This window comes from Thamnophis elegans, chromosome 3, assembly GCF_009769535.1.
Source record: "Thamnophis elegans isolate rThaEle1 chromosome 3, rThaEle1.pri, whole genome shotgun sequence".
Classification (NCBI taxonomy): domain Eukaryota; kingdom Metazoa; phylum Chordata; class Lepidosauria; order Squamata; family Colubridae; genus Thamnophis; species Thamnophis elegans.
Window position 1 is genome coordinate 88,301,026 of NC_045543.1, and position 26,069 is coordinate 88,327,094.

Below are 26,069 nucleotides of genomic sequence, written 5' to 3' on the forward strand. Positions count from 1 at the left end.
ACCTTGGTCTTTCTCACCACTAAGTTGCAAATTATTTTTTTATACACTTGGGAACAATGTATTGGTATTGAAAGACCAAGTAGCAGTCAGGATATGCTGGCTTAATTTCTCCTGATGTTGCTCTATCCTAAGAAAATACTGGGATTTAGTTATGAAAAGTTTCAGATGCAAAATCATGTAGTATAAAAATAACAAGTTATTCTCCATAATATAAAACAGAAGTAGTTGAGCAGAGGACAACGTGCCTAAACAATAATCTAGAAAGTTTTATAGCTGTACAAGCTAGTTTATAGGAAAAGTGTTTCTTCATGAATTAATGATACCTATTCAAAGTAAGCAATGATATTAAGCATAATATTCAGAAAGAACTATTGGTTTTTTTTAATCCATTGTACAGGGATTAAAAACAGATCACTTTGAACTTTATGTTAATAAGTGGGTATAAGAAACGTACTGCATTTTTATGCCATGCTACCCAGTTCCCATTCAGAAATCCAGGTGCAGATCTTTCATAATGCGCACTTTGGATTTGGTATCAAGTTATGGGAGAACATGACTATGTGAAAATTATGGTAATAGAACCTCTGCCTGCTGAAATCTCTCAGTGCATTACGTTTGAGTCCTGACAAACACAAAATGACCTCTCCTCCACCACTGCTCAGCAATACTGAATAACAGTGAGAGGAGGCATTATTGCAAGCTGATGATTAACTATGAAAAAGAGGCACGTTTTTAAAAAGGATTCATGGCTCAGACAGAACAGTGACAATCATATTGTAAATTAGTTTTTCATGTGTAAACCAACATGTTAAGCAAAACCTTAAATAAAATTAGGGATTACCCCAGTGGATAGCCAGGATTGAAGAATTTACCAATCGGGGCAAATACCAAGTCCATTCTTCTGTCCCACATAAATTTTTGTATTCCATGTGAATGTACAAAAGCAAAGAATTCACAGATTAAGTTACTAGTACAGCCTCACATTTCAAGGTGGTATAGTCTATTGCATGTGTTAATTTTTTATTGAGAACAAGCCAGGAAAGAATGCACCACAATAACTTGATTATTCTTGTTCAAGCATATCAATCACTCCAACCTTCCCACTTAATAACATTTTGCCATTTTATACCATTAATTGAGTTCTCTATTTTGTTTCAGTTAAAATAGCCTTGTGCCCTTGTTACTCACTATACTGAAAAATGCCTGCCACAGATGTTCTGACACCTGGAAGGTCCTTGGCAGTTCCCATATATTTGCAAATTTCAATCTAGCAGCAAACACAGAAAGTTGTAAAGTCTTTGGCAACATTCCAACTTACTAAACCACCGTACTAGATTACACAATTGTGGGAAAGATTTAGAAACAGAAAAATATAACCTTTTAAGTGTAATTTGTTATCTGGCCATTTAAGTTATGGAATTTGAAATATTTACAGCATGGAATTCTTGTGCAGCATACAGATGCACAGATTACTTGACTTTTTTCTCCATCCCTCCTCTTCACATTTCTACATTTGATTTAAACACAATTCAGAATCTGATGGGATGTTAATGATGAATATATTGCAACATTAACTAAAGTCTGCCAATTTACTCCCCCGCTCCTTCATTTAATATTCATACAAAATTCACCCATACAAAACTAGGTATTGCTTCTTCTTGAACTAATTTCAAAAAGAAGAAGAATCCAAAGAACCACAGGCACATCAGCTTGATGTCTCAGCCAAGCACATTTTGTGCAGATTATCAAGCATCATTTCTATGGATGAACTTGTATTGACCTGCAACAATTAACAGGAACTAGGATAAGTTGGTAACAAAGGTCAGGCTAACCCTTTCTTCACCTTTGACTGAGTTAACTTAGCAGATCAGCGTACAGTACAGACTACTGTATACTGGTCTGCAACAAAGCCATTTTTATTGAATACCATGAGATACTACCCTTAGAATGTGGATATAGTTGAGATAATAGTACTGTTACTACTCGAGCCATGGTGGCGCAGATACTGCATGCTAACTCAAATGCTCACTCCAGGAGTTTGATCCTGAACAGCTCAAGGTTGACTCAGCTTTCCATCCTTCTGAGGTCAGTAAAATGAGGAGCCAGATTGTTGGGGGCAATATGCCGTCAATATGCTTAGAGAGAGCTGTAAAGCACTTAGAAGAGGTATATATGTAAGTCTAAGTGCTATTGCTAGTTAGATGGACTCATAACAACTGCACCTAATGGTTCCATCTCAACTTGGATGGATATATTGAGCAGCAGCTTAGATGAAAGTATTGGGTGGATTTTGTGCTGGAAACTTTAATATTTTATCAATAGCTTGGCCAAGGGAGTTGAGGGATGTCTATAAAGTTTGCAGAGAATACAAAATTGCAAGGGGTGGCTAACACTATACGAAATGGAGAATATTCAGAAAGATGTAGGGAGGCTTGAGCAGTGGACTGAAATAAGCGAGATGTAATTTAACAAGGAATGCAGAGTTTTGCACCTAGCTAAGAAAAATATACGGTGTAAGGATAGGGAAGGGGAAGACGTGACTTGGCACTTACATATGGAGAAAGCATCTGAATATCCATACACAACAGTTGCTCCAAATCAAGGGCTATGTTGGGCAGCACTAACAAAAGCATAAAGTTAGATCATGAGAACAAACTGCTACCTTTTAAACTACTCTGTTCAGACTCCATTTTGAATATTGTGTCCAGTTCTCGGTATCATAGGTTGTTGGTTTTTTTTTTAAAGGCAGATACAAACTAAAACAAGTTAAGAGATTGGCTACTTAATGTGTGGAAATAAAGCCCTACAAGGAACGGTTAAAGGATTAGAATGTGTTTAATGCAAAACATGATAGCAATCTTCATTTGGGGGGGGGAGGGTGTTGAAATACATAAGAGACAATGCGCTTGTTCATTATTGCTCATTCCAACACTATTCCCCTCATCATCAATCAGATATTTACCAGAAGTCCACAGGAACACAATCACACTTTTTTTTGGGGGGGGGGAATCTTAACAACTACAAGAGATTGGGGGGAGGTTGCCTCTGAAATGATAAATAGCATATAGTCATCATGATGAGTAGCCAGACAGCTTTATCTTATATGAATGTGTGTCATTCCCTTATTACATTGTTTAACTATATAACTATATAAGGCGTGAAAAAATGCTGTTTTTCATTTGCAACGAATACCCCATAATTGAGCTTGACTGGATGACTCTGGCTTCTAGTTTATGAGCTAGATTTCCCCGACTATCTTCTCCCCATCATCATTGCCTTACCATTCACCTTCAAGCTAAAAAACAAAACAAAACCCAAATATTACAATCTTTTTTCATAGGAAATGATTCAGATTCCTCTTTCCTCTATAACTTTGGCACAGAGTCAAATCTGAAGGGCATGCTATATATTTTTGGCATAGATTAGAAACTTCATTATTTTATCTTTAAGCTTTCAACATCAAGGAAAATAAGGTTTTGGCCTGGCACTGAAACAACAGCAACGCAAGCATCAAATGAGCCTTCCTGGAGCAAGAAATCTAAAAAACAGGAAGCAAGGGCACAAGTGGGAGACCCCTACTACACTCCTGAGGAGGGGTTCTGGTGACGATCCAACATCCAGAAAGGCTGATATGAAAGCAGACATTCCGTTGAGTAACTGGCCTCAAGTTGAACAAATAGCTTTAAAGACAAGCACTGGCAATGGAAATTGTGTTGGGAACTGTATAATTAATTAGCCTTGGGCATCAGATGAAATGCATGTAATTAAATTTATTAATGACATTAGATGTTCTAATACAAACCATTGCTCAGTTTTTCTGCAGGAAGAAAAAGACAGAAGAAGGGATGTAAAAACACGGAGGTTACAACCGAAAACAAATATTATTTCAATTCAGTACAATACAATACATAAATAAATACTGTAATTTTTGTACTGTAGGACTCACCACACCATAAAATGCACATTAGCTTTAGAGGAGGAAAACAAGAAAAAGAAATCTGCCTCTGCCTCCAAGTATCCATCCGATATTCATCTGGTTAGCATCCTTGCAGCAAACAGCCTGGTCAGCTTCAGCATATTATTGCAGCCATAGCACGTGGCTCGTCAGGGATCCATTCCGTTGCACCCACCACCGGTCAAATAAGCTGAGTTGCTGCCGCGATGAGGAATGCTGGAGTTTTGCGGGCAAACAGCTGATTGGTGGTTGGATCAACCTCCAAGAATACTTCTGATTAGCTGTTCTAGGCAAAAGGGATCGGCGGTGATACCCGCCGCCTAGAACAGCTGATCGGCAGTATTCCAGGAGGCCAATCCAACTGTTAATCCAGAACACTAGACTCCAGTGTTCCCGGTCAGCGTCGGAACAGCGGAAGCAGTGACAGGTGGTGGCGGCAAATACTGTTACCGCACCAACCCCCCCTACCCACACAGGCATTTCCACCCACTTTTTGGAGGGGAAGTGTGTCTTATAGTGCGAAAAATATGGTAATACTGAGGCAGGGCATCAAGAGCCCCCTTCCCCCAGACACACCTATGGAAATATCTTATTATAGAGATGACTATATCTGGGAATGAAAACTGAAAAACGTATCTATCCTACAAGAACAAGATGCTCTTCAAAATCAGAATATAAAAAATGTGTGGATTTGCTTGTCCTATTTTTTCCAGAATAGTATTTTTTTTTTTACAAATTACATCTAAGCATTTCATGTTTGGAAAGCCAAAAACAGTTCTCTCAAAATAGTTTGTAATCTCACTAACTTCGGAATGCAACCCAAATCACAACAATTTAAAATGTACAAATCCATCCTTCAAAAATGTATTTCCTTACCAAAGCATGTCTTCCCAAACAGATTGAAAATGCTATTTTCTTCAAAATCAAATAATTAATGTAGGGAGCCCCAAGGACAGAATACATACACTACCATAATAAGTTATCATATACAAATTTTCTCATGTAATTTTCAAATTTGCCAGAATTCGCCAACCTAATTGGCAATCAATAAAACACCATTTAAAAAGAGGGAAGGTGGGTGCCCAAAGAAGCAATATTTCTCTCTGTTCTAATTTGAGCAAGTTTGCTTCCAACACAAACTGGGCTATGACACTAATCCAACCAAGCAAAACAAAAACCAGCTAAATTCAGACTTCAATTTATCCTAGCACTTGTTGCTAGGAAACCTTTCATCCTCAGGGTCATTTTGTTGATTATCATTTATTAGGCATATGTTTAAATCATTTTAAAAGACAAGCTTCATTTAGTTTTCTGCACCAAGTGAGCAGGCACACACACATACATACACTCACTTGGACCTTTTCTTTTTTTTTTCACCATTAAATTACAAGTTCACCTTCGGGGCATGCTAAGAAATGTTTGCGTTATTGTTTCTGTAGTGATGAAACATTCCTTCCAGAAAGCTATTGGGCACTGCATACTTTGTACACAGTGTAAGTATTTCTTATAATTAACATCCATTCTTTGCAAGAATGGGCCTTGCTAATGCTTTAGTCCTTACTACAGAGGGGAGAATTTTTAATTTTGGGCTGCATCGCTTCAAACCTCAGTATCTAACTCCGAGCTAACTATGAGCTATTATGCACTTGCATTGAAAATTATCTGATTTTCATGATTTTTGGTATGTCTTTTATAAGATGGGAGGGGCATTTGTTACTGGGACTTAACACTGATTTTAAAAACAAAAAGTACAGGACCTGCTAAGCTTATTGAACAAAATCATTTACATACACCGGCAAAGCTCTATTTAAACTACATACCAGACAGATACTGTTGTCTAAACTTTGCCCTGAAATAAAGGAATATAGTTCCTTTATTTAACACTCTTTCTCTGATTCATAAATGGAGATACAAAGCAAAAAGGAGATAGCACATGAACAAAATATGTTTCTATCCAGATAGTCCTCAATTAACAACCATTTCTTTTAGTGATCATTCAAAGTTAGAACAGCACTGAAAAAAAATGACATGACATTTTTTCATACTTACGATGCAGCATCCCCATCATCACATAATCAAAATTCAGATGTGTGGCAACCGGAATGTATTGATGACGGTTGCTGTGTCCTGGGGAGTCATGTGATCACCTTTTGTGACCTTCTGACAAGCAAAGTCAGTGAGGAAGCCAAATTCACTTAGCAGCCTTGTTACTAATTTAACAACTGCTGTGATGCATTTAACAACTGTGGCAAGCAAAGTCATAAAATGGGCCAAACCTCCCTTAATTGTCTTGCTGACAATTACTTTTTCTAATCTTCATATTAATACATACAGATGGGATTCACATTATGCTAAGCCAGGGGTGTCAAACTCGTGGAGTCACATTGTCATCATGTAACGTATAGTGATTTCCCCCCCCCTTCACTAACCCGGGTGTGGGCGTGGCCAGTGTGTGATGCATACAGGCCGCGAGTTTGACACTCCTCTGCTAAGCCATTTAGTTCTCTTTAGCTTTGGTTTAGAATCTTGTGGAAATCTAGCGATTGTATGTCAACCACGATTTATGTGCTAGAAATATATGAATCCAATCTACTGTAACATATTCAACAATTAATATTTTAATACAATATATAAACAAAAAGATATTCATTTATTAATGGGGAATTTTCTTGAAAAACGAAATCAACATACCTGGTAATTGAAAAGAGGCAAAAGAAGATTAAGTATTATGAAACTAGAAGGGCTGGGAACATACTTGACTCAGTTCCAGATCTCTTTTGTGTTGAGAAATGGCCTTTGCATTCAATTCTATATTTTGTTCCCTATCTATTTCCAACATATTTACAAGTTAAAGGAGATCATTGAATTTAGAAGGTGGTGTTAGATCAAATGACCAGGCTGAAAACAACTTTATTTTTACTTTTCGGCTAATGAAGGGGTGTCAAAACTCACAGCCTACGGACCAGATGTGTCACGCGCTGGCCATGCCCACCCATTTTAGCGAAAGAGGGGGAAGTCATGATATATCACGTGAGGAAAACGTGATGGTGCAAGTTTGACACCCCTGAGCTAATGCTAATAAGACTACTGATGCTGCTAGTGAGAAATTAAGACTTGTGTGAATAAACTGTAGTTCAGTTCAATAAATCATCCAGCATAATTGCAAATTCTTTTGGAAGCCACATTATTCCTTTTAAAATATGACACGAGACTGTTGGATCTTCTACTGTTCCTGGAAGATCAAGTGGCAGTGGTGACCAACTGTTTCTTTGTTCAATTCTATTCTCCACCCCACCTTTAACATTCATTTGGGTGGAAAGGAAAGAATGTGATTCTTAGGCTTTCAAATGAATTTTGAAAGACTGCCCTTTTCTGCAATTATTCAAGAAAGTAGAGGCAATGCTCAATTTTCAGAAAGTGGTCTGAAAAAGACTGACATTTTTACCTGTTTGTTGATAAAATGTTGAAATATGACCAGGGACAACTTAATTCTAATGATCAAATATTGGCTATACAGATAGTCCTTGTTTAGAGACAGCCTTGGACAGTAACTGTTTGCAGTTATGAAAGTGATGGAAAAAGTAACTTTGTGACCGACATCCGCATTTCTGATCTTTGCAATGCCTCTCGCATTAGTCTTTCTTTCTCAATGCAGTAAGTTAGTACACATTCTCCTGTTCCTGACCCATTTTTTCCTTTCCCTCCTAGCAGAGCAGCGAGCAATCAAGCTATCACTTTCTGACCTACTCTTCTCTACAGTACCGTCTTCCCTAAAAAAGGCTAATGGCAAGGTAACAGGCTGAGCTGTGACCTTAATTAGCCAGTTTGCAACAAGACCCTATCCAGTTTTACACTAAAGCTTGTCTCATAAGCATATTAAAAATAAAAAATAAAAAGCCAGTACTAGCACTTTGCTAAAATTGTATATTCCACAGTGTGCCTGCTTACTCTCTTGTAATCCCTTCCTCTCTCCAATGATTTTTCACTTAATAACCACTTTATTTCACAAGCGAGTTGCTGATTCCAATTGCAGTCACTAAATAAGGATTACCTGTATTTGCAAATAAGTTCTCAAATATCGGATAGATACAGGAAATTTTACTTTGCACATTTATTTCTTATAAAGTAGACAATTTGTATATTATGTATTTCTCCATGTAGTACAATAAAGGCCAATTATAAGCAGCAGTTAAATCTCCAAATGATGAAGGAAAATGCTTAAAAGCTAATAGCCTGCCATAAAATTATGCTGCCATATAGGCTTTCTCCAAGTGTAAATTGACCTTAAGTAAGGTTCATTAAATTACTGTAACAATTCTAACATCATGGCATTGTTTTTCTCTCCAGATAATATATTTGTTCAAGAATTCAACAATTATAGATTAAATCAATTTGGGAAAGAAGGTTGTGTCTCAAATACCAAACCAGCAATATCAGGGATTAAAAATGAATACTTTTAAAAGTATTTTAAATTCGTTCAATTCTCGACACTATAAAAGGATGACAGCTATCGAAGTCTGGGCAGCCAATATAAATTAGATGATGAAGAGGCCATTTTCTAATAAATTGATCATAGTATAGTATACCCATAGTATACCCTTCAAATACAAGGACATTTTTTTCTGCTCATATTGGCCATTTTATTGATTCTAATTAAGTACAGACTCCCACAGTAACAAAAGATAATGCAATGTCTGGGTCAAAGGATATCTAGAAAGTAGGCACAAACTGCAAATTCATCGTTTCAAAAAGCAGATCTTCGCTTTTCAAACTGTATCCCGAAATACCACTTAAGAGCACATACACTCTGAAAGATTTCACAAAGTGTATGTTTATTAACTAAGTTTACTACTAAAAAGTAATTAATATTAGAGAATAGTTACATCTTTGTATCCTATTCTATTGCATTTAACATGTTATAGGTTCGTGATGAAGAACCTGAGGCCATTTTTTGCCCTCCGGAGGCTTCCCTGCAGCCCCCGGAGCACGAAAAACCGGCCCTATGGGCAAACTGGAAATTCGGGAACGGACTTCCGGTTTACTCGTAGGGCCGGTTTTAGCCCTACAGAGCATTCAGGAGCCCTCAGGAGGCTTCCTTGAAGGCTCCGGAGGACAAAAAACAACACTACGAGCAAACCGGAAGTCACTTCAGGGTTGCTTGTAGGGCCGGTTTTAGCCCTCTGGAGCCTTCAGGAGGCTTCCCTGAAAGCTCTAGAGGGCTAAAACCGGCCCTATGAGCAAACTGGAAGTCTATTCCCAAACTTCCGGTTTCACCCTAGGGCTGGTTTTTCGCACTCCGGAGGCTTCAGAGAAGCTCCTGAAGTCTCCGGAGGACCTCCAGGGGGGCTGTTTGCGCCCTCCCCAGGTTCTATAAAGCATTGTGTTGATGCAAAATTGTGGACTGTTTGCCCAAAGATGCTAAAGCAAGGCGGTCAAACTCCTGGCTGGTGGCCCGGATGCATCATACATTGGCCACGCCCACACCTGGTTTAGTGTAGGGGGGAAGTCCCAATACATTAAATGACACCGCCGTGATGATGAGTTTGACAGCCCTGAGCTAAGGCCACTAGTGTAGCCAAAAACCAAAGGCCCACATTTCTCATCTCATTCTAGTTCTATGAAGCTGTCATTACCAAACCATCTCATTGGCTGCTTCAGGAATTTATAGAAGTTGTTTTCAAACTTGATTTCCACCCAGGTCCGTCAGAACTTTATCTCCTAAGTTTCTCCAAATTGGAAGATAGCCAGGATAAAATATATTTTTCCACAGCATAACAGGTTTTTTCCAAGTTATATTAGTTTGATTATTTTTTTTTCTCAGAAAGGGTGGAATGATCAAAATATAGATTATTTGCTGCTAAAAGTTTAAGGCATGCCAAGGATAGGAAGCCTTAAAAAAGGATCCGAAGTATAACGAATTCCTGTCTGTCTGATCATCTGTCCGTCCCTCCCTCCCTCCATCTAATTTATCTGCTGCCCACCTTGAGTGCCTTCAACATTACAAGCTATAAAATGGTAACACATGAATATTTCTAAAAACAATAAACATAGAATTACAATCAAAAGTAATTAACCATGGTTTGTTGAAGGTATATAAACACTGTAAAAACACATTTATATAGTTTGCAGTTTATATGTGGTTTGCTGGCCACTTTTGGTTATTTTTATTATTTTTTGTATCTTAAGAATGATATCAGATTTGAATATGACATGAAACAAATAGGAATATCCAAGCAAATTACAAATTATGTTCCCCATTCACACTATACCATACCTGCAATCACAAAGTCAATAAAATTGTGATTATTTCTCTAGATCTGTGATGGCGAACCTGTGGCACACATAGCCATATTTGGCAGCATGCCAGTTGTCAGTTCTGGTGCGCATACGCGCGCCAGCCAGCTGATTTTTCACCCTTTCGGAGTCAGGGGAGTAGTAGTAGTAGTAGTAGTTTATTGGTCTTATATGCCGCCCACTCCTGAAGGACTCCGGGCGGCTTACAATAAACAAGGAAAGGGGATAAATAGACAAAACAACACTTTAAAATACACAACATTCATAGTTACCGTGGGGCTGGGTACTTCAATAGACCCCGGCCTGCTGGAGCAGCCAGGACTTAGTGGCTTTGCGGAAGGCCGGGAGAGTAGTAAGGGTCCGGATCTCCATGGGGAGGTCGTTCCAAAGGGCTGCAACAGAGAAGGCTCTCCCCCGGGGAGTCGCCAGCTGACATTGGCTGGCAGATGGAATCCGGAGAAGACCTAGTCTGTGAGATCTGATCGGTCTATGGGAGGTAATTGGCAGGAGGCGGTCTCTCAGGTACCCAAGTCAAGGGGCCTTTGGGTTGGGAATGAGTCGGAAATGAACTTCCGGTAGGCCCGTTGGGGGCGTTTTTCGCCCTCTCCAACCTCCAGAGGCTTTCCTGAAGCCTGGGAAGGGCGAAAAACGGCCCCAACAGGCCAACTGGAAACTCAGAAATGACAGTTGGTCTTACCTGAACTGTTGTTTTAGGAGGTTTTGCAGGATTAGCCAGGATTGGGTACTGTCTCGAGGCCAATTGGACATCACAATACCCAATCCTGGCTAATCCTGCAAAATTCCTCCGGAAAACTATCTGTTTCCAGCTTCCAGAGGTCCTCTGGGAGGCCGGAGTAGGTCATTTTCACCCTCCCCAAGCTTCAGGAAAGCCTCCGGAGCCTGGGGAGGGACTTGTGCTTGCATGTGCAGGGGGGTGTCACACATGCATGCACAGGTAGGGGTACAGGGGTGAGTGGGCACATGCGTGTATGCGCAATTTTGGAATGCCGTAAGAAAAAGGTTCACCATTACTGCTCTAAAGCTAATTGCATAATGGTTGAGAAGATGTGAGATCAATACAACAATTTACAGGGAGTCCATGTAATAGAATTGAGGAAAAACAAAGGCTATTCATTTTGCTCTTAGTCCATACTGAATTCATAAAGGTAGGTTACAGCCCATGCAGAACACCAGATGACTAGCAACATGCAAGACTTCTTGGTTGTTGTGTAGTCACACCGGCTGTAGTTGGCTTGGAAAATTGCATTTGAAACTTTATGTGCAAAAGTAATTTAAATTTATAATCTATAATGACATTTCATCTAAATATATTAATCTCTGATTTTTTTATCCTGCAAAAAAAAACACCCAGCATTGGTAGCGTTTTATTGGTTGAAGAAGGTATTAAAATAGCTTTTTTTCTGTTTTTCAAAAACAGAAAGGAAGGAATTTAGAACAATGAAGGAAAAGATAACAAAAATTCTAAAGATCGGGTTGTTTGAAGAGCCTAAGGATACTCATTTTGTTAATTAAAGTTATTTAACTATATGTGATAACAAGCTTCAATGAAATTTATTGCCATTTTAAAAGCTTTATGTTTCTCCAATTTAAATGAAAACAGCCTTTGTATAAACTGGTATTTTCCTTTGTTCTCAAGCATATCAAATAAAGAACAGAAATTGAATTTATCCAACCATCTTCTATTAGTTTCTTGACATTTTCTAATCCCTCATCACATTTGTGTTTTCAGAATCATAATTGCCATTCCCTCTCCATGTAATGAAGATAAGAGGGCACAAGCAATAATATACTTTATTCCCAAAGGTTTTGAAAGGGGAAGAGAGAGAGAGAGACAGACAGACAGACACACAGACAAAAAATGCAACTTACTGGCCACAAAATCCTTGTAGCTATTGAAGGAATCTTCCCACATGGTATCCACAGAAGCCACGATGAGGAAAACAATCCTATAGTAGGTTCAGAGAAAGAGAAGGAGGAAAAAAAAGAAAGGGAGAATGTCTTGTTAGTAATGCCATTCCAGTAAAAACGCCTTCTCAAAGAAATTGATCTCAAGGTATCTTTATGCCCAGGAGAAATTTGGAATGCTAAGTATATCTTTCTTACAGCATTATTAAGCATCTTGTTTTATAGCATTATTAAAATCTACAATCACGCAACAAAGGTCTGTAATAATATATCACTAATGATTTTCACTTACATCTATATGGTTACAATAGATTTATTCCTCTATTTCTTTAAAGCAGACCTTTGCGGCCTCCCGGGCCACATCCAGCTCTTCGGCAGTCCCTGTGTGGCCCTCATGATGTTAATTGCAAATTAAAAATCAAATTTAAATAAGATGTGACATATATTCTAATCAGTAGCAACTACCATATTTTTTGGAGTATAAGACGCACCTCCCCCCCAAAAAGGGGTGAAAATCTGGGTGCATATTATACACCAAATGTAGCCCCACCAGAGGCCAAAAAGGTGAGGCATGGAGGCAGCAATGGTCTGTGGCAATCCCTGCAGCCTGGAACAGCTAATAGGGGTTTTTCCGGCAGTCTGATCCACCACCAATCAGCTGTACTGCATCAGGCTGCAATAATAGCAATAGCAATAGCAGTTAGACTTATATACCGCTTCATAGGGCTTTCAGCCCTTTCTAAGCGGTTTACAGAGTCAGCATATCACCCCCACAGTCTGGGTCCTCATTTCACCCATCTCGGAAGGATGGAAGGCTGAGTCAACCTTGAGCCGGTGAGATTAGAACCGCTCAACTGCAGATAACAGTCAGCTGAAGTGGCCTGCAGTACTGCACCCTAACCACTGCGCCACCTCGACTCGTGCTAAGACTGTCCTGGCTGGTCAGAGTTTGCAGCAGCAATCACATTCAGAAAGCACACACAAATAACTGATTCAGGAGAATTCAAAATAATAATAATAATAATAATAATAATAATAATAATAATAATAATATACAATATAATACCAAAAGCAGGTTTTCCAAGGTAGCAGTAAATACAAGCAAAACACAAGCAGTTTCACTTTCAGTTCTCAGCTAAGTTCCTGTCTCCTTGTTGCTCACACAGCAAATACTAGAGTCCAAATAGCCCTCATTGGCTGACTTAGTTGCTATGCCTATCAATTGGCTCACCAAATCATGAACTCTCACACAGTGACAGAAAGTTAGCCAGCTGAGTACCATGGATGCTGGTAGGCAGAGGCAGAATTTTTTTTCTTCTCATTTTCCTCCCCAAAAAACTAAGGTGCGTCTTATACATCGGAGTTTCTTATACTCCGAAAAATATTGCAATCAAAAGTGTATAATTTACTACTCTTTATAAAACAATACAATTAATATTCAGTTAAATTAAATTCAATCTTTGGCCCTCCACAACAGTCCCATTTTCTTATGTGGCCCCTTGGAAAAATTAATTGCCAGTCCTTGCTGTAGAGTCGAGGTGTCAAACTGGAAGTCCCTGGGCTGGATGCATCATGTGTAGGCCACGCCCACTCCAGCTCCATGAAAGGGAAAATGTCACAAAATGTCACGATGGCAACGTGACACAGTGAGTTTGACACCCGTGATATAGAGCATTACTTTTTTAAAATAGAAAAAGAAAAACAAAGGAAGGAATTGCCTGGGAAGCAATGTGCGAAGAGTTGGATTTATGAAACCTATCAGAGCCTGAATCAGTTTCCCACTATAGGGACTAATACATTTTACAAGATATAGGAACCATTGCAGTTTATACCACAAACACCCTTATGTGTTGATTCTTGGTTTTATGTCTTCTTCCAGCCACTATGAAATGTGGCAGTAAAATATACTTCTTGTGAGACAAATTCAAGTCAAAGGTCTCTGGAATGTTTGCTACTATCTTGAGAGGCTGAGACATAATACCTTTGCCTGTGGTATCTGCTGCTCAGTTTTTTTGTGTCTGAAATCTGAAAACTATGTGACAGATCACTTCCAGTTCAGCCTGTCGATTTGGTACTCTTGAAGTCACAATTCAAGAAGTAGGCCGTTACACTAAAATCACTATTTGTGTTCATACTGTATTTGTATAGTATTAATACTTCTCAGTTTGATTGTTTTTCTCTTCTCTCCTTGGTCAAGCACACACTGGGCACTGCATCAGAAGAAAAGATTTATCTCTTCCCTTCCACAAACCCAGCACGAGGTCAAAACTAACATTGTTTTACCTGAAGATGCCAAGACATTTAAATTCTACAAGTAAACTTATGAGAAATTAAATCAATGTCCTAAATTCCAAAGATAAGCGTTATTCAGACTCCCTTTATACTGTAGCTCTCATAAAAAGCATGTTTTATGATCCTTCAAAAAAACATCAGAGTTCATCAAAATTAAATTCAGTAATGCAAGGTTATTTACGTAAGAACAGAGTGTTCTGATGCACTTGAAAGTAATGTAATTTGACCCATTAGATTTTTTTTAAAAATAAGCTATGGTGGGAGTGCTGACCTTCAAGTAAAGGAAAGCCTTTAAATGTTCTGTTGACATCTGAACTAAAGAAAGAATAAAAATATCACCTCCCTTACCATCTGTATACAGCCTTCAACAGCACTCTGCTTTTCAGTTTATTATGGTTTATTTGAAATGATGGCAACTTATAATTAACAAACTAAAACCAAAGCAGAATCCTTTTTCTGACATTTCAGAATTTTGCCAGCTTGAAAACTACACCATTTAGGTTTAAAAACATATAAATTGTTTCACATTATGAAGATTTTTTTTAAAAATGTCTAAGATGATATTATACAGCAATTTATCTAAAAACTAGTCCTTTCACTCATAGTTTGTAGGAAAAACTGGAAAGTCCTGTCACTGCTTCTTGGCTGATAAACTGCCATTCAACAAATAATCCTTCTCTGTTCCTCTATAATAAAGAACTATTAATCCTTTCAACAATTGCCTTCTTTTTGTCATTTTACAGTGCAAATCAATATGAGCCCTAAGAAACATCTCAAGCTGAACACGTGATACATTGATTAAGGGGCTAATTCTCTGTATGTATAAATAAAGCACACAGCATTTATAGAAGAATGATGTTCAGAAATGCTATTATTTAGGCTGTCTCTGGGTGTACAGTTCCCCCCACCCAAAAAAAGACAATGAACAGTTCTTTCTTTGGAAGCTAGAAATGATACAGCTGTGATGGTGAACCTATGGCATGTGTGCCAGAGGTGGCATGCAGTGCCCTCTCTGATGGCACATGAGCTGTTGTCCCAGTCCAGCTCTGCCACGCATGCACGCACACCTTCCATTGGCCAGCTGGTGTATGCCGTGCATGGGGGGGCATGTGCATGCACAGGAGGCGTGCACCTGCATAGGATGGTGGGGGCATGCAGGTGGACGCACATGCATGCATGTGAGGCAGGGCACATGTACAGGAAACATGTGTGCATTCCATTTTGGGGATTCCGGGACATGCAAACACACATTCGGGTGTGCGCACACACGTTTTGGGCACTCACTCCGATAAAGGTTACCCATCACTGTGATAGAGGATTGGTTCACCTACTTTCATATAGTTCATGCAGCTTTCCCCTTTGTAAGCACCCATGTACAAAGACACCCTGTTAAAAACAACTCCACCAAGGAGGAATGTTGATTAATTCTTATCAACTGTACAGTAAGTGAAAATGTTGAGAGTTAGGATTATATTTTTCCTGACAGCCAAAAAGAAGTGTATCTCAATGACCCTCAGTAACAGGGTAAATAACATTTGTTACATGAAAAGTAGGCAATCGTTTGGCCTTCTGGTTCACTATAATGTTAAACGCATTTTGTGAATGCTTCAATAAAAGACTTGCCAAAGGAGAGATTGTTATGGTATTATAAGCAACACTGAGTCTTTTAGAGCTGGGCATCATTCTGCATCTGTGGACAAAAAGGTACTTTGGCAAGTGTAACTCCTGTGCTGATGTATCTTCTCCTGGAATCACACTGAAGCCACAAAGGATGGATAAGTGGTTGGAGAAATAGATCCAGTTGTTCAAAGGAGCAGCAATCAGAGGCTTCCCTAGTAACCTTTTTGTCACATGTGTAAGTGGCCGAAGGAAGGGAGCAGAGGTGGGATTCACTCACCTTCCCTACTGGTTTGCAAATGTCAGCACGCTTGGCTCACTCACATGGACCTCATCTGTGCATGCATACCACCTTCTGTGCATGCGCAATGCTCGCACATTACATTGGGGCAGGTGGGTGGAGTCTTCTGCAGCCCCCCCTACAGTTCGCCCAAATCAGCTGAATACCACCTCTGGAAGGGAGGTAAGCAAAGCACTGAAAACACTGGTGTATGGGGGAGCTGGTGAGATGGAAGTTGCTGAGGAGAGATGGTGAGAGAGATAGTGTGCTACACACCAGTTTTATTCTATTTCTCTGGCAAACAATTGCTTCATCTGGAACCCAGAACAAAGCATTCTATGTTACAGTTCTGCTATACAGTGGTACTGAGACTGTTTAGCAGAATTTCTCAAACATAACACAGGTATTCCTCAACTTACAACCATAATTGAGCCCAAAATTTATGCTGCTAAGTGAGACATTTGTTAAGTGTGTTTTGCCCCATTTTATGACCTTTCTTGCCACAGTTGTTAAGTGAATCGTTGCAGTTGTTAAGTTAGTAACATGGCTGTTAAGTGAATCTGGTTTCCCCATTGACTTTGCTTATAAGAAGGTCGCAAAAGGAGATCACATAATCCCAGGACACCGTAACCATCATAAATATGAATCAGTTGCCGAACACCAAAATTTTACTCACATAACCAGGTGGATGCTGGAACGGTCATAAATGTGAAAAACAGTAATAAGTCACTTTTTGAGTGCTGTTGTAACTTTGAACAGTCATTAAACGAACTGTTGTAAATCGAGGACTACCTGTAGTTTGTTCTAGGTTGGAAACAGAACGTATTTTCCATTCCACATATGCCCCAGCTTTTAAATTAATTTCAGGTAATACTAACAACTAACAAGCTTCTCATGTCATATGTGAGCACTAGTATTCATTCTACTACCAGTACCAGAAGGTACCATTATTAAGTAAGAGCGGGAACAGAAACTCTTCCTACTGGTATCTGTAAACTTGGCAAATTCATTTACAAGAATTCCTCATACTAAGTAGAAATTCCCAAATTATGGTACCCAATGCTTTTGAAGGGCAACAGGTTAGAGAAAGATGACTTAATATCCAAAATAAGTTATTTTTAAATTAAACATAGTAGCAAAATAATGAGGCAAGTAAAAATAGGGGGGAATCTATTTTGGTGTTATATACATATTGTTGATTCAGATCATATTAATTAAAGTGTAATATTCAATAAATATTTAAGTTACAGCATTCCTAGAATAACAAATAAAAAGCAAGCCTATTTAATTACTTGGTTTTGTTGCTATTTCTGATTGCTTTGAAAATGTTCCTGCTGAAGCTGGAAAGCTTAATTGATTTAATAAGCAACACGTTTTTTCCCACTTTCCAAATGTTAATAGAAAAGATTCAGAGTTGCTTTGCAAGGTCACCATGTGTCCCCCTCCCTTCCCAATCCATTTGGAACTGAATCAAATGGAAATTATCAGTCTCTGATCAGCTGTCACACAACTGCAAGTTTGAACACTTTAAACTGACAGTCTGTTTTCTGCAAGTCGAAACACCATTCATCTTTTAGACCTTCTTTTATTCCACAGGTCAGAACACTTCAAAAGCTGAAAATGTTGCATCTTCACATAGTTTAGCCCAAATGCATTCATCCCCCATCCCCTTTAAGCGTTTCTTAGCACAGTCAAGCCTCATCATGTCCACAACAGCCTCACGCACCACAAAATAAGAAGGAAAACATGCTGTTGCAGAGCCATTTGTGCTGCAATACAATGCAAAGTGTTTAACCCTCAGATATAATTATCTGGCTTCATGTATTCAGAAAGCCATATGAAACAGTTACTGTGAAACCACCCATTTATTTTCAAAATTACCCAAATAGCAAAACATACAAGGTATGTTACATGTCCCCAAACTCTTTAAATCTTAATATTATTTCTTCTAAAGCAATTTTGAAATACTATTAAGCTTTGTAAGGATTCTTAATATAATATTAAATTATACACCTTAGGCCCATTAGCCAGTTTGCATCAACTCCAGTGGTCGTATTCAAAATTCTTTACTACCGGTTCTGTGGGCGTGGCTTGGTGGGCGTGGTGTGACTTTGTGGGTATGGCAGGGAAAGGATACTGCAAAATTCTCATTCCATCTCCACCCACTAAGCTGCTTTCCGGCTCCATTCTTCTGTTCAGGGCAAAGAAGATCAGCTGGGAGGCAGTGGGGACAGGGATGGCCTATTTGCCGGTTCTCCGAACTACTAAAATTTCTGCTACTGGTTCTCCAGAACGGGTCAGAACTGGCTGAATACCACCTCTGATCAACTCATAATAGCTATAAACCAGGGTTTCCCAAACGTCTTGTGGTTAAGGCACTGGAGATCTTGAATTCAACTCCTGCTTAAGCCATGAAAGCGAGCTGGGTGATTTTGGGCCTAGTCACTCTTAATTCAGCCAAACTGACCTCATAGGGTTATTGTTATAGGGAAAATAGGAGGAAGAAGATTAGTTAGATATGTTTGTTGCCTTGAGTTATTTGTAAAAATAATCAAGGCCAGAAACAAGCAAACAAACAAACAGATGTGTACTTCCTTGGGGGGGGTACATATAGAGTCCTGGGGAGGTGTGAATAACCTTTTTAGTTATACTTTGTTTGAAGTCCACATTTCCCAAAAAATTAGTTATATTGTTTTCATTGTTTATTTATGAGTGGGGCTTTTTATAGATTTTTAGAAGAGATGTGAACATTAAGGTTACACTAAAGAAAATATGATGGCAAAAAGTTCAAGAAGTCCTCCTATAAACAACTAGCAATATTTTTCCTCCTGAGCTATTTGTACCAAAAGGAGGAGGGGGGACCTAATCGGCATGCATCATAACCAAAGATTTCCACAAAACATCAAAAACACAGTTCCTATTCTACTGTGTGTGTGTGTGTGTGTGTGTGTACACATACATACACATGCCTAAGGGAGGCCTACAATTCACAAATAGACTCTCATTTCAATAGAAATATCCTAGTAACAAAGAAGACAAAAAGAAACGAGTTTTCTTCTGCTCAATGTGACTTTTGATAACTTCGCAAAAGCAGTAGAATGGAAAAGTAACAGAAAATGATCTTTCCCAGGCTAATGGGAATTTTCAAAATTCCAAGTAGCAGATAGAGCAAGCTTTGAGACACCACACAACTTGGAAATGGATTTGAACAATGCCTTAAGCAATCTCCTACAATAGAGGGGCTTTTGGGACCATCCCATGTCAAACTCCTTCTTGCTTCTCATCTTTTTTCTGGGACATCCTTTTGCTACCAGTTCCCAAGGCATTTTCTCACCCTTCCCTTCACCCTTCCCTTGTAAGTGCCAAATTTACAAGGCAGTCCGGGCAGCAAGAGAAACCATGAACAATTGGAACTGCAATCTTCATTTCTTATTCAACAAAGTTGCATGCCTCTACTGATCCAATATGTTGGTTAGAATCTTCTCCAAATAACAATCTGTGTCAGGAAGTCTAACAAGCAGAAACATTATGTTCCTGAAGGGTATTTGGAATGGCTACATCAATTCCAGGTGATAGCTTAGACTAACTGTTAGAAAGACTAAGTATGAGTCACGCAGGAAAAGAATTTACTACTCACTTAAACTAATACAGATGTTTACAAAGATATTATAATCTGTGAAAAAGGTTATACTACTGAGTAATGAGAAGAAACAAAAACACCAAGATTGCCCAAGCTAAAACAACTGCTTTTTAAAAAGACTGTATTTGGAAATAAGTAGAAATAATCCACAATGCTAAGGGAACGTCTGGTTTTAAATTTTTGATTTTTTCTTGCCCAAGGTTGTTCAGGGTTATATACTTTTTCAAGATGATACCAACCCATGGTATGCCAGAAACCAGTTCAAACAAATAAGTGAAGCCTGTACATGGGATACAGGCAGCATGCAAACCCATTCCCCCTCTGGTTCACGGGAAAAACCTCTCTCCATGGAACCTGTCCCTGGTGGCCAAAAGGTTGGGGGAAGCTGTTCTGGACTACAACTGAGAACTTTGAGGGGGAAATGATTTATTTCAGCATTATTTCCAAGAAGAGAAGGCCAAGGTTTAAAGAAATGTATTGTGAATCTTCCCTGCTACTTTCTGGTAAAAGCAGCATATTCTATTTATTTATTTATTTATTTAATCACGCATACAATTTGAACTGAGCAACTGAATTCCTTTCTTTGTGAAACTTACAATGAAATGGATAAAATTTCCCTTTCAATGCCTTGCTCCTTCTTCTAGCAATTGTCAAGGTAATTTTTACTTAACTGAAATATCCAAGGTATTTAATGAAGTCCCTGTGAAAGGAAATACTTTAGAATGGAAATGTTTCTGGAGGTTCATCATGTAAGATTCACTGTGCTGAGGACCTGATGCTTTCTTTTCATTAGGACACAATTATTTTTTAACAGTAAATGAGAAAGTAAATGTTTTAGTTCTGCAGCTTATTGATAATAGTTTGGGAACAAAGGCGTGTGTATTTATCTTACCCCTGAAAAAAATGCCCATACTAATATAGTAATTACTAATTAATAGTTACATTATAGTTGTTAATGATAAATAATAGGAGGTTCAGTTTTTTATTTGGAAAAGAATGTTTCCAAAAGTCAAATTTTCTTTACAAAACACAAGGATCAAAGGATTACAATCCAGAACAAATTTACTGAAATGAAAGTCATATCTCAATGCTTAAATGCTTTAAAGCTGGTTAGGAAATGGCTGGCAATGGAAGTAGGGGATCTACTTTCTCACATGCAGCATCATTCAAAACAAAGCTATGTATCATTTTCTAACAGTTTTAATTATTAGACCTATAGATCAGTCATTACATTAAAAAGCAAAATCTAGGCACAGCAGAACAGAGCCTGGATTTACTATTTAGCATATCCCATTTACATCACAAACCCAGTTAAATAGCATAGGCTTAACAGTTAACTAATTCCTTTCTGTTTGCAAAACCTACCAAAAGGGAATCCTTGGTCTTGTAAAAATAGATTGCCTGATTCTGGTCACCCATGGGCAAACGTGTAATGATATCATCAGATGATACAACTGATATTACTTGCATTAGATGCATTATTACTTGCACAATAGTGTCATAGTATGTGTTCAATGTTCTATCTATTAGTGGAAATAAGCCATTGTTTGAAGCTGGCTTATTTCTGTTAATCATATTTAAGATGTACCATGCTTGGAACTGGAGACAGCAAGTCATGCTTAGTATTTAAAAAAAAAAAAACTCAAGGCAAATTTCCAAAATTTTCCACCACAGGAAGAGAGGTGAAACTGGGATGACACAAAACTTTTTTTCTAGCTTTATTTTATCCCTAACAAGAATAAGATGGTTGCGCTTTAAAACCAAACCAGCCAATGAAAATAGATAGACCTCCAGATACGGTATTGATCCCCAAAGCAAAGTGCTTTAATGTTAAAACAATCAATTTATTAATAAGTCAGTGCTAAGTTAGCCCAAATTACAAACTGAATGGCAAATTTAGAATCCCCTAATTAGACTTAACCTTATTTAATTAATTTGTTATATCAATATCTCATTTTTTCTCTAAAAACTCAAAGGCAGTTTATCTTTCATTTTATCCCTATTATAACACTAATTCCAAAACTGGTTGACTGGGAGAAAGTAAAAAATAGGTGCTTCTCTATGGCCGATGTCTTGACTGGGACTGTATCTAATATGACAATGACGTCTAACAAGTATACCATAGCAGCTCTCATTAATTCCACAACTGTGATTATAAATATGATTAGATTTTACACTAAAATCATTCACTTGTAAATATATTAACTGATAGATGATACCTAGTAGCAAGGAAAACAATGCCAGAAAAATCTATCATCCTCTTTCCTTAACTTGCCCCATATTAAGACTGAAAACGTGGTTTCAATTGTAGGCCTCAATGTTAAGACAATCTACTTTGGCAAACAAGCCTAGAAAGCTAAGCAAAATATATCCATTCCTTTCGCTAAAACCTCATACATTGCTAAAATTGTGCCGTTCTGGAAGCCAACTTGACAGGATGACAATACAAGTAATATTTTATAGAACATTTAACAATTAAAACCTTGAATCCTGTTCTGGCATGCTATGCTTTACAACTCCATCTGCTTCTGTTGAAACCATATGATAGCTTAACAACTGGGGATTCTTGCTATGGGAGAAATCATTTTCTCGATGCTCCTTGTGAACATTATTCCACGCAGACTGAAGCAACATAAACATGGTGGAAAGAATAAAGATTACTTTGTCTAAAATGCTAACAGACAAACTGCCTAAATCATTTGCATGTTGAAAATAGTAATTGTCCTTCTTGGTGAATTGGTAGTTTTTTCATATGTATATGGAAGAAATATACACATACTATTGGGTGGGGCCGTGCCTTTGACTCAGTATTGACTCCTGGAGATTTCCTGGACAAATTCCCATAGTTTAGCAAGGTTTTTAGGAAGTGATTTGCCATTATCTGCTTCTTTGGGCTGAGAGAGTGTGCCAGGCTGTGTGACCCAAGATCACCCCAGCTAGTTTTGTTCCCAAGGAGGGACTAAAACATATAGTCTCCCAGTTTCTAGACAGATGTTTTAAGCATCAAACTGGCTTTCATTTATACATACATAGAAGCACAATTCTAATGAGGAAATTGAAAATAATCACAACACTGCCATTTATCCCAATGAGCTAGAAAATACCTTCAATACACCTGTGAAAAAGGAGAGTTGAAAGCTGACCAAAAATAAATAAATTCTCAACCAGGTTTCATTCAGATAAGGGCTCAATAAATCAATAATTTCCACATAAGGATTTTCCACATTTCATGGTAAAGCAGGCTGCTACAATGCGATTGTGTGTTGGTGTCTGCAGTTGCATTCACTTATTGAACAGCTTCCAAAGCAGTCCCTCCTGACCAAAGGTCACCCTTGTCTCTTTAAGGTTTCAAGCAGAAGCTGACTTGTACTCCTGAATGTATAAAATGCAGCCTGTAATTAGTAAGATAGTTGCTACCTTATAGTTAGTTAACAATCTAAAAGGCATAACCCAGAATAATAGGCATAACACAAAATGGGAAGGGAGAAAAAATAAAACAAGGTCGATTATCAGTTTTAAATGTCTTATCATGCCCAGCAGGGACAGAAGTAGAGCAGATATTGTATTGGAATGACAGCTGCTATTTGGGAAAAACGAACAGCAGCTGGTTTCTCCATGTGATTCAAGAGTCCTGCTCTTGGTTCCAGCTCCTACCAGGTATATAATAGGGTTGCTTCTGTAGCTAATATATTGTGTATCATTTTTCCAATTTAAAATTGCAGGTTCTGATGTACCATCCCTAACCCCGGCTAACTGACTGATGTTTAACTTAATTTGATCTGGTGTTTCTTTTTCTTGGTTTATGATACCTTTAAATTGCTGTTTATTCATTATTTAAACTGGGAAATTGCACACACACAAGTGGATTATAGGTAGGTTCACATAGGTGTTATCTTGCTCGGTCAACCTGTCTAATAGGAAACTGGCCTGGACTACCAAGAATGGTTGTTGTCTTGTTCTCACAATACCCAAAACAAATGTAGATGACTATAGTTGGAATCTAGAATTCTACCTCTCTTGTAATGTACTATCTCAAACTCAATTTCTTTTTTTATACTAGAAAAGCCCTTTATTTGTAGAACATGGCACTATTCTGTCTCAAACAAAAAAGGTAGAAATGCACTCACGTGTCTTTGCTTTGTGGGGATTGTGTGTTTGTGTGTGTGTGTATTGTTTAAATGTTTTAACAATTTTAAAAAATGCCCAGAATCACTGGGCATCAGGCAGCATATACATTTAAAATATTAAAATGCAATGTAACATTTATCTCAAATTATGATGTATAAATTTCTTTGTACAAATATGGGTGAATTTGGACACATGAACTGCTGACAGGCAGATTAATCCAACTTCTTAGCCTTGATACCTAACTATTCCTTTAATGTAATCATAACGGTAACAAGACATATATTTCTCATACCTATAAATAGCACTATTGCACAAATCTGCAATCCAGTTTAAATGGACTATAAGCATTTTTGAGTACACGCTGAAGCCTGCATTTTTTTTTCAACCATACCCATTCCTTTTAGGCAGAAAGATAAATGGTCAACAGAAAAGACAGAATATTTAAATTATTTGCAGGTTGGGTATTGAGACTTCTTATGGCTAAGTCATGAAATCATCTGCATGTCTACAAGCATTACCACACCTCAGGCTATCAACTTCTTCAATCAAAAAGAAGGAAGAGTCTATTGGCATTTTAGTTAAAGACTGACTAATTCATTACTGTATAAACTGTAGTTTTGCAATTTGTAAGCCTTCAAGTTACCACATGAAATATTTTCTTGCAATACTCCTCTGGGGTAAATGAATGTCTTCACCTTCTTACAGGTAATATTGGGTGACTAAGCAACATGACAAAGGACAGATAGCAACTTAACTCCTAGCAATAATGGCATTTCCTGCTACTCATGCCCTCTTGTAATGTTAAATTGTAAAGCTTTTGAACAAAAGCCAAAACAAAAGCCAGCAGCCCTTTTGAACTCATGGCAGTTTTTTTCTTTCCTCCAATGGTGCATTTTGCTAAATTTCAGCACACAAGATTCTTATTTGAATATGTTTTACTGTTTTGTCTGATGCTGCTCCCCTCAACCCTTGATTTTGCTAAATTGTAACTGTGATTAGATTATGTCACACATAACCAACCCACTGCCTCTGGTTTCAATGGGCCTCAATGCGAGCCTGTCTGAATGGCAGGCAGAATTACTCAATATTCATTACTGTTACTATGGTTTGTCAAACTCACGTAGTCATGGCAGCATTACATGACGTATCAGGACTTTTTCCTCCTTCACTAAACCGGGTGTGGGTTTGGTCAGCATGTGATGCATCCAGCCAGGAGTTTCACAGCCCTGGCTTATAATGTCCAACTTCAGAAAACCAGTCAATATTTCTCCCTTTTTCATATTTTTTTTTTTATTTTGTAGGTTTGACAGGATCACAGACTATAATAATGATATTTAACATTTCACTGTGAAGAAGTAATTAGCTAATATAGCAAGAGTTTTAAAAAATCTATTTGTTTTAAATTAAAATAATCGATCATTACTGAGTTTTTAAATACATCTTGAGTTTATTTATTGGTGAAATGCCTTCTTATTAATGCTTATGTGCCAATGGATGTGTGCTGATGATTCACTAGCCCTGAGTTATTTAAAGGGATGACTCCAATTGATTTCCATGGCAATTTGAAGTTATCACTTCGCCAGCTAAGGAAAAGTACAAGGGTGAGGCTGTTAATATCAGAATGCCATTAAGTTATTTCCTTTATCTCCTTCTAATGTTAATCATATTACACACACACACACACACAAAAGGAGGGGAGAGGGGGGGAGAGGTACACACTTTGAAAACTCACAATAGATTTCTGACCTGCTTACTGAAAATATTGAAAGCAGAATTCTGTTGCTGCAAGATAAAATATCTATCTATCCATACCTCTGATTTATATAGCCATCCATCTTACAATAAGTTACTCTAGACAGCGTACAACAGTATACTAAAATAATAAATATATAAAAACAATCACTGTAAAATTTAACAATATTTTTAAAAAATGAAAA

General features: G+C 38.0%; 1 protein-coding gene across 1 annotated transcript in view; it reads right to left on the bottom strand.

Annotated features, from left to right (window-relative positions):
• Positions 1-26,069, bottom strand: part of SEMA4D (semaphorin 4D) — a 102,814-nt gene that overhangs the window by 49,715 nt on the left and 27,030 nt on the right. Inside the window, 1 exon segment of the mRNA XM_032214107.1 lies at positions 12,140-12,216. The gene's annotated coding sequence lies outside the window, so the exon portion shown is untranslated.